This window comes from Rhagoletis pomonella, unplaced genomic scaffold (genome assembly GCF_013731165.1).
Source record: "Rhagoletis pomonella isolate Grant_MI unplaced genomic scaffold, Rhpom_1.0 Rhpom_scaffold_00001, whole genome shotgun sequence".
Classification (NCBI taxonomy): domain Eukaryota; kingdom Metazoa; phylum Arthropoda; class Insecta; order Diptera; family Tephritidae; genus Rhagoletis; species Rhagoletis pomonella.
Window position 1 is genome coordinate 93,390,988 of NW_023458555.1, and position 9,021 is coordinate 93,400,008.

Consider the following 9,021-nt stretch of genomic DNA (forward strand, 5'->3'; position numbering starts at 1 on the left):
AGTACTAACTGAACTTAATTCGGCAAATATACTTGCGCTGGCCTTTAATACATATAATAAAATTGTTACAGGTCGATGTCTGTACATTATAGATATTAAACAAAAATTAATGTGGGGGTCTTTATTAGAGCATCAGAAGCCAAATCAACAATTTTTTAAATTTTTTTCTGCATGTCTGTCGGTCTGTATGTATGCACGCGCATCACTCGAAAACGAATGCATGGAATTGAATGCAGTTTTCACCAATGTATTGCTAAAGGTCTAACCTAAAATACAGAAACAAAAGAATTAGAGAGTTGACACCTGTTTGAAAATTGCGGTTTAAGTAAATTGATAAGAAAAAATAATTATTGCAATATGCGCGTCAAAAGAAAAGAGGCTTAGAGCCAAAAATATTTTTTTAGATTTACCACCTGTTTGAAATTTCGCCTGGATATAACCACAAACTTAATTTTATTGACATTCAATTAAATGTGTTCAAACATAACCAATCGCACCTTTTTGGAACATCTGTTTAGAAGGTTTTTCGCTATAAGAAATCAAAACTTTTGTTGCTGCCAAAAAATTAAGAAATCTGTGACCTCACGCTTTACAATTGCATACAGTTCTCTGTACAAAGTATTTCACTTAACTACTAAATGGCTGCACCGATTTGGTTAATATTTGGAAAATATGCCAGCACCTTGAAAATATATATTCCGACCAAAAATTCACTCGGATGTAGCTCGGGATATTCCTAAAATTCTTATACATACTAAAACGTAAAAAACCAATATATCTCTAAAACCAATTACGCTGGGGAACTGAAATTTAGCACTGATGCACTTGCAAATGCATTGGAAGAGGGGGCGTGGCACCTTCCATTCAAACTGAACTTTTTATATAGCTTATATCTGCAACCGCTTACGCTAGAATTCAACACACCGTTTTTATGGCGAAAAGTGGTAATTATTGGAAAGGCTGCATCAATATACATTTACATTGTACAAAAAAATGAGCTTTGATTTTTCGAGTTTCGTGATAGACTGTCCTATCTACATACCTATTTACATAAAATGATAGACGTTTTCGTTGTTTAAAAACCACTAACTAGAGTTCCGTCAGATTGTCGCAGGTTGTCTTACATAAGTATATGGTCCTATTACATGCTACTAGAAAACTCGCCAGGTGGTGCTGGAGTAGAGTTATTTAAAAAAAAATCGAATAATTAGCCGATTTCGTTCAAATTTTAGATGTGAGTTATGTACCTCTATGATGAAGAATGCTTTTGATAAAAATTGACCCAATGAGTGCCGCGTATTCATTTTAGCAATGGTTTTGCAGAAAATGGGCCCAATGGATGGCGCTGCAGCCGAAATGTATAGAAACCCCGTGCGATTGGTCTGCTTTGGCTATATGTTTAAGTTATACGAATTTTGTTTTCAGATGTCTAAATGAAGGATGGGGTTAAGTTTATCTGAAGCCCTCATGCGCGATCATGCGATCTTGCATCTACCTAGAAATCAGTTCATAAATATTACCACGGATTGTAAAAGTGGCGAATTAACAAGGAAAGATCACCGTGGGTATATCAATTGCTTCAATTGAAAGATATTCAAGAGATCCCACGACTCATTTAGCCAATGTACCGGAAAACTTTTCATCCTATGGGACAGCGAGAATTCTTGGCCCTGCTATAACAGAAAACGCACTTTTGTGCTCTTGAGTGTCCTTATAATAACTTTTATTAGCATACGCATCGCACCAATGTTGTAGTTGAAAGATCATATAAAAAGATTTCGCGTGCTTGGCAGAGGTCTCACAGGTGGAAATAATGCCACCAAAAAGGATTGGTATTCCACATGATATCACAGAGTTACTATTATTGGCCAATGTGTGAGGAGGATACTGCGGTTTGGTGGTTTCAACTTAAACCAAAAATTTTGACTTTACAGACTATTTTCGCTTAAACGCTCTTTTGCATTGGCCAACGCAAAAGTTCTTATTAGGCGCCGCGTAATAAGCGGGCATTGGTTAGTATTTAATAGAATTTGATCAGTTCCATTATATCAAGTAAGAGAAAACAACCCCAAAAAAATGGAAGGGTTTGCGAAAAAAGCAAAACATTTGATAATTATGGAGAAATATAGTGATGTTGGAGATGTTGATAGCGATGAAAACGACGTAAGCGAAGATGATGGTAGTTTTATTAGGGGTTATATTTTTTAAACTAATTTTTCAGCTTAACAAAACATAAAAAAAAATTGGTACAATTCGGATTCATTATCATGAAAAAATTGATTTTCATTAAAAATTAACAAAATAGTTATTATTACAATACTTGGAAACTTGGGTGAATTAGTCTGCTCTATGAAGAAACCTTTTGAAAGTAGTACTTCCGTAAAGTGATGGTGTTGATGATGAAAATAGTGACGAAGATAATGATGAGGATAATTATGATAACGATAGTAATAATAAATAATTTGTAACTAATGATTATTATAAGTTTAACAAATTATCATTAATAATAAAAATTATTTATAAGAATAACAACTAAAGCGATGCCATAAAACCTTAAAAAAAATCTAACTGAAATATTTTCAGATTTACTTGGTGTTAGTTTTACAAATAAATCAACATATTTTATATTGAATGTACGTATCTCCAGTTTCAGGTCGATTATACCACTGTGCGCCACCTATGAACGGACAACGAAAGCAAGGAAAAAACATCAATTGAAGAAGGACCTGTCTACATTTGGTGTAAAGAACTGGATGAAGAAATTGGCGAATACTGGCTTAAGTGAAATAAAATGTTCAGTCTATACTGTATATCGCAACTAGGAATTTTCCGGGTATCCGGCCGTGTTTCTGTTATCCGACTATCCGGCTGGATACTGGCTAAAATCCGGCCGGATTTCCAGATTTCCGATTCAGATTTTTTTTAAATTTGTATATTCAAATTCAATAGCATCTAATTAGTAACTAGAGTCAAAAATTTATATACTTTTCCTTATGAAAAGAAGCATTTCCGCATTACCGGCCAACAACCCATTTCTAGTTTCAACATACATACTACCCGATGCACTAAACACTCTTTTTGAATTGACTAAGGACACACACACATACATACACATACATAGACTAGGGCAGCAAGACGTCCTAGCTTTCCAGGATTTCTCCTGGTTTTGACAAATTTGCCTGGTGTCCTGGTCCACACTCCTGTCCTGTTTTTTTTAATGAAGGTCAATGAAGACACACATAAAACAAGATTAAGCTTTCTGTTATTAGTAATCGAAAAACGATAACAACACGTTTTTTCTAACATGTTGAATAATATCTGGAGAGTTTACCTTTTTCGTTTTAGTTTATTTGATTAAATTCTTACTTTATCTTCACGCAAATGCCAAGAGTATGCAAGTTACTTAACAGGTACACGGCTAAGGGGTAATACGTACTACCCAGTAGATACTTTCGGGAACTAAAATCTCTTCCAAAAGGCCTTTATGAAAGTCATTCCTTTCTCCTTAATTTTTTCTACGGAGTGGTTCAAATTGAAAGCAGAAGCCCTTTCGCTACCCAAACGAGAGCTTCCAGAAGGCCTTTTGGAGAAATTCTTTTAATTCATAAAAATCATACTCCTTAATGAATTTATTTAAACGTCCTGTCAAATATTGAAACTTAAAATGCGTATTGTATTTCATCTGCAATTCTAAATAATGCAAACATATGTATACCCCCTTTGCATATACAAATTGACAAAAATTATGATATGTGGAAATTTGCTAATAGTCGTAAGGCAATCATTCAAGACCACGTTAAAGGCGACAAACATTTTTACGTCGCAGTCAAGACAAATTTGTTCTTTTAGGGAAAAAAACTGATAACATTAGCGTTTCATACAACACATCGTCATTAATCATTCAGCTCTACGGATTGTGCCACAAAACTACATTGCTTATAATATTCTGATTTACTTCAAAATAATCCAACGCCGGAACCAAAGCAACTGTACTTCTAAAGAATATATTGTCACCATATTCACTTGTGTCTTAGCTTTTGATTAGGATGATGTGTCCTGGTCGATGAGTTTAGGCTTATGGCAGCCCTACCATAACATCGCTCGAGATATCCTTAGGTCAATGATCTGGTCGTAAGTATGTCGCTAAACAAAAAAAAACTAATATAAAAATATTGTAAAATTTATTAAGGAAAGCAGTCTACCGGATATCCGAATCCGGCTCTTATATTTTACAGGATATCCGAAATCCAGTTATCCGGCAAAATCTCTATCCGGCACATCCCTAATCGCAACTAATACGTTTTAATCTTGCCTTTTCGTTGTCCTCTACTTACTATTTGTGCGAAGAGGGCAATGAGAAGGTAACACTTTCGGTCATAAAAAAGGACATAAGCTAATCGCGACGAGAACAGTAAATGGCACAGAATGTCTTGCTATTTCAAATCTGTTTCGTTGTTTTTATAAAGTTAACCTCTTTCCATGTTTTCAATAGTTGGGACATCGTTAATCGCATAAACAAAAGGTTATTTTTTATTCACTTACCTGCAGCAATGATGTGAAAAGTACAAGGTGATTTTTGAAGACCGATAATATTTGCCGCTCTGCAAAGTAATGTTCCATAATCTAATTCTGTTAGTGGCGTATATTCTACAGTCGACGTTAACCCTAAAGTAAATATTATAGAAATTTGCAGTCAATCAACTTTGCCTTTGAAATATAAAATAGCATAAAGTAAGGATATTTATGCAATTGTTAAAATGTTTAATTGTTTAAAAATGCAACCGATTTTTTTGCCATTTCCCCAGAAAAATATTATCCGTTTTTAGCCGATTTTGTTGGTGTCAACTAAATACTAATTTCCATGATTCAAAAAACAAGGTAGTTCCATTGTCACTTTTTCGTCGCCATATTAACAACCTGACAATTAAGCAGATTGTGACATTTCGTGCTACCATACCCAATATCTAAAATCCTTAAAATTTTCTTATTCTGCCTTATCCTGAGTTTCGCCGAAAAAAAAAATTCACCCGAAAATTTGTTATCCGTCCATAGTAAAACCATGGAAACCAAGGGTAAAAAGTGAACCGGTTCGGGGAAAATTAAACTCATGATAAGGCTGATTAATTTTTTGTCGATTTGAAAGTCTTTATTCTTAAGCATAGTATTTTATTCCTGTTTCACGTGAAAAAGCTGTTAAATTGCATATAAAACTTCTTTCTGTGAAATAAGTGCGAAATTCCCCAACATTCCTTCAGCAAAGTAGTATTCTGTTCACGCTGTGAAAAAGCTTGCAACATGAAGCTAGCAACACAATTTTCATGACATTTTTAAAATGCCTCATCTCAGTATTCTAGTAAATGCTTCCAGAGGTATCTATGCTTCACCCGAAAAAAATCGGTACAGCCGGTATGTGACTCCTCAAGCGAAATGAACTAATGATTGCAAAAAATGAAATCAAACGTCGTAGTTGACCAAAAAAGAATATTCGATTTCATTCTCTCAACTTCTCAAAATGTAGAAAACCTAAGAAATGTATAATAAGATAAGATATATTAAAACAGCCTCCAAAACAATTATCTATTTATTTCATACTTCACTTTTGGGTGTGTCAAAATTTCATGTGAAAACAGTATGTGTTGCTGGAAAAATTTCACGGCCCATATGTTCCAAAGTAAATTCCATTTACTGCTAAATGGACAAAAACAATACATCGAGCCTTAACCGCCAAAATAACGTAAGCGACATTTTTTTCGAAATTTTATTTTTGATGCAGAAATGCATCTAGATGCTCTAGGAATATTTCTGCATCAAAAATAAAATTTTGGAAAAAATGTCGCTTACGTTATTTTGGCGGTTAGGGCTCGACATTTGTATTAAATAACACATGGAAGTGTGTAATTCCAGTGTCTGAACTATATCAGAATCATTGTATCCGATATAGAAAACTACATTGTGAAATAACCAGATGACATGAGGACACTAAAAAAATTTTAAAATATGTTCACTAAAATTTTATTAATATTAAAATAATGATTTGGCATGTTGTTATCGAATTTAATGTAAAATTTAAACCTTTTTAAGATAAGATATTATTTTTGTTAATAGGCAACTATTAATACAACTATTTTATTTATAATCCCAAACTTAGGATATAAAGTCTCCCACACCAATTGTCAAAAATCTGCTTTTTAATCAAAAAGTTGTTTATTGAAACTACCTTCTTTTTTGTATCATGCTTATTTCTAAAAGATATATTTCTGTCTTTTCTGTTCCTTTAGACTGCGTTTATACACGGAAACTTTTGTCGACGCGATTTTTCACATTCCCTTTTGGTGTTGCTCATTTCATTTACACACGACGATTTTTGTGTATGCAATTGTTGTTGTCAGCTGTGAATCGCTAACTCAATTTACACAGACGAACGAGAGCACAAAACGTGTTGCCCGAGCACGAGCAACTTGGTGCCCCTCTCCTTTCCTCGTCGCGCTCTCTCCTACAAACGTCGAGTTGCGGCAACAAAAATCGCCGTGTGTAAATGAGCACTTAATATTTTCATTTCATTTAATATTTTCATTTCATTGAAGGGAGAAGATCACGTACATGTGAAAAATAGTCACTTTATTCAAATTTAGTTATTTTTAAAATAAGTTTCTAAAAGCTAAAAGCACAGTATCCGGTAAATAAAGCGCCATTATTTCCATAACACTTCATCAAATTGAATAATTGAAATACCATTTTGAAGCAAAGCTTCACTGCTTGAGGTAGGTTGAAGTGGCTGCCAGTGACCCCACTGGCACACATAGGCCCTTGGTTGTGCGCCCGTTGTGATACTGCCCAGGTTCGAAATTTTATTAACGTTAAAAGTTATTTACGCTAGGTTAGACTGCGCTGTAAATTATAACCTGTTCCATTTAAAGTTGCCTGATTTGAACAATGAGTGATGAAATTTTGATTAAAAGTATAAAATCAGCCTTATTATGAGCTTAATTTTACTCGAACGGGTTCACTTTTTATTTCCGTGTACTCACTACGGGCCAATGAAAAAAAATTTGGGCAAATCTGTTTTCGGGCGAAACTACGGTTGTCAGACGTACTGATTTTATTAGTACAGTACTGATTTTTCAACTCTTGTGCTGATTTTATTACTTCAATGAGTACGCTAATGACCTGATTTTTAAAAATTTGGGGGGTGGTTCGGTGTTAAAACAGAAAACTTTGGTTATGTAAGAGTTAAAAAAAAATTGTAACTCGCGAATTTTCTGCTTTATGATATTAATAAATTATACAGCAGGCATGCAAATCTTTAAGCTCTGTTATAAAATTTTTTTCTGAAATTTATTTGTGTTTCTTGTTGTGTTCTAAAATTTTAGTAGGGCTGTGCGATTAATTGATTACTCAAAATTTTAATTAATCATAAAGTAAATAACTCAATTATTCGATTAATTGGAAATTATGATTACTCAAAAGTTCAGTTACTCGAGTAATCAAGATTTTTGATTAACCAAAAACAAAAATATTTGAGTAAGTTGCTTTATGATTAATCAACATTTCGATTAAAATGATTAATCAACATTTCAACTCTTTACATATGTATAAAGTAGTTAAAGTTCCTTGATACTTTGAAAACAACGTTTCTGTTTTCAAAAATTAAAACAAAAAATTTTTTTCATAAACAGAATGTAAAAAAGAAAATAAGCATTTTCCAAAGCAAACCCTTTTAACGAGCAAAATTTTTTTTTTTGAGTAATTATATTTCAAGTATCTCGATTAATCATCGTTTTGAGTAATCAAAATCTTGATTACTCGAGTAATTGATTAACCGAATAATTGATTAACCAACTTGCTCGAGTAATCGAATAATCGCACAGCCCTAAATTTTAGTCTTTAACAAAAACAATAACAATACATGTTTCAAACTTTGTGCAGTATATGAAAAAAAACAGCACACTTTCGCAAAAATTTCGATGACGTTAATTAGGTTTCTTAGAAAGATATTGAGTTTTGTAGCCCATTCAATTGTAGTAAAATAAAGTGCAAGTTTGAAGTACCTAGGTTGAGTTTTTTTAAATTTTGCATAAACGAACAAACTACATTTTTATGAAAAAAGTAATTAAGATTAAATAATAGTTAAATAAATAGTCAAAACTTGTCAATATGTGGGTGTCGCATAGTTATGTTATGGACTATTTTTATTAGAGAATTAGCTGTTCTATTAAATTATTTTAAAATGTACTAAGTCATTGTTATTGTGAACTGAAAATAAGAATCCAAATGTAAAGCGAAATATTATTATTAAACTTGTAACAAATTTTTAAGCGTTTTCAGTATAATCTCTGAACAAAACATTTTCATATGTGAAGGGCTAAGATCTTCTAAATATTTCGTTTGCCATGTTGGATCCGCCATTTTGAATCTTTGGTAAATTACTTTAGATTTGTAGTCAGTGACCCAGAAAACCTCCAGATACCCAGTCTCATATAAATGAAATTTTTTCAGTTTTCGTCCGCCATATTGGATCCGCCATTTTGAATTTTTGATAAGTGACTTTAGATTCATAATCAGCGACCCAAACATCCCCTAGATAAGAAGTGGTATACAAATCCATCAAAGAGTATTTGTTTAATAGTTTCGTCCAGCTAGATTCGCGATCCGAACCACTGCACAGTAGTCTAATGTGCAAAGCTAGGGTAATTTAATAAAAATTTTATTTATAATTTTTCAATAAAATTTTTATCAAATATCCAAGAATATTGTCTACTTAAGAGTAAATACAACTTGGTTTGAAAAAATTTGGCCACATATAAATATAACGGTATTCAAAAGTCATAGTAAGCAATAAATTTAAAATGAAATTGTGCGTGCAACGAAAACTGAGTATTTTTAAGGCTCAATAATTTGATTAAAGGAACTTTGTTTTAACATCATTTCTTTCCCCGTCATAGTTTTAAGTAAGAAAATTCAGGAAATGTAAAAATTATTACCGAAGTGGACGCACATATTGTTTTGGAGCTGATAAAGTTT

General features: G+C 32.8%; 1 protein-coding gene and 1 long non-coding RNA gene across 2 annotated transcripts in view; one reads left to right on the forward strand and one right to left on the reverse strand.

Annotated features, from left to right (window-relative positions):
- Positions 1-2,762, forward strand: part of LOC118748914 — a 34,061-nt gene extending 31,299 nt beyond the window's left edge. Inside the window, exon 3 of the long non-coding RNA XR_004994113.1 lies at positions 2,648-2,762. This is a non-coding gene — a long non-coding RNA (uncharacterized LOC118748914). The remainder of the gene's footprint in view (positions 1-2,647) is intronic.
- The window catches only part of LOC118748881, a 349,864-nt gene extending 345,203 nt beyond the window's left edge, over positions 1-4,661 (reverse strand). The window contains exon 1 of the mRNA XM_036483606.1: positions 4,543-4,661. The gene's annotated coding sequence lies outside the window, so the exon portion shown is untranslated. The remainder of the gene's footprint in view (positions 1-4,542) is intronic.
- Positions 4,662-9,021: the final 4,360 nt, after the last annotated feature.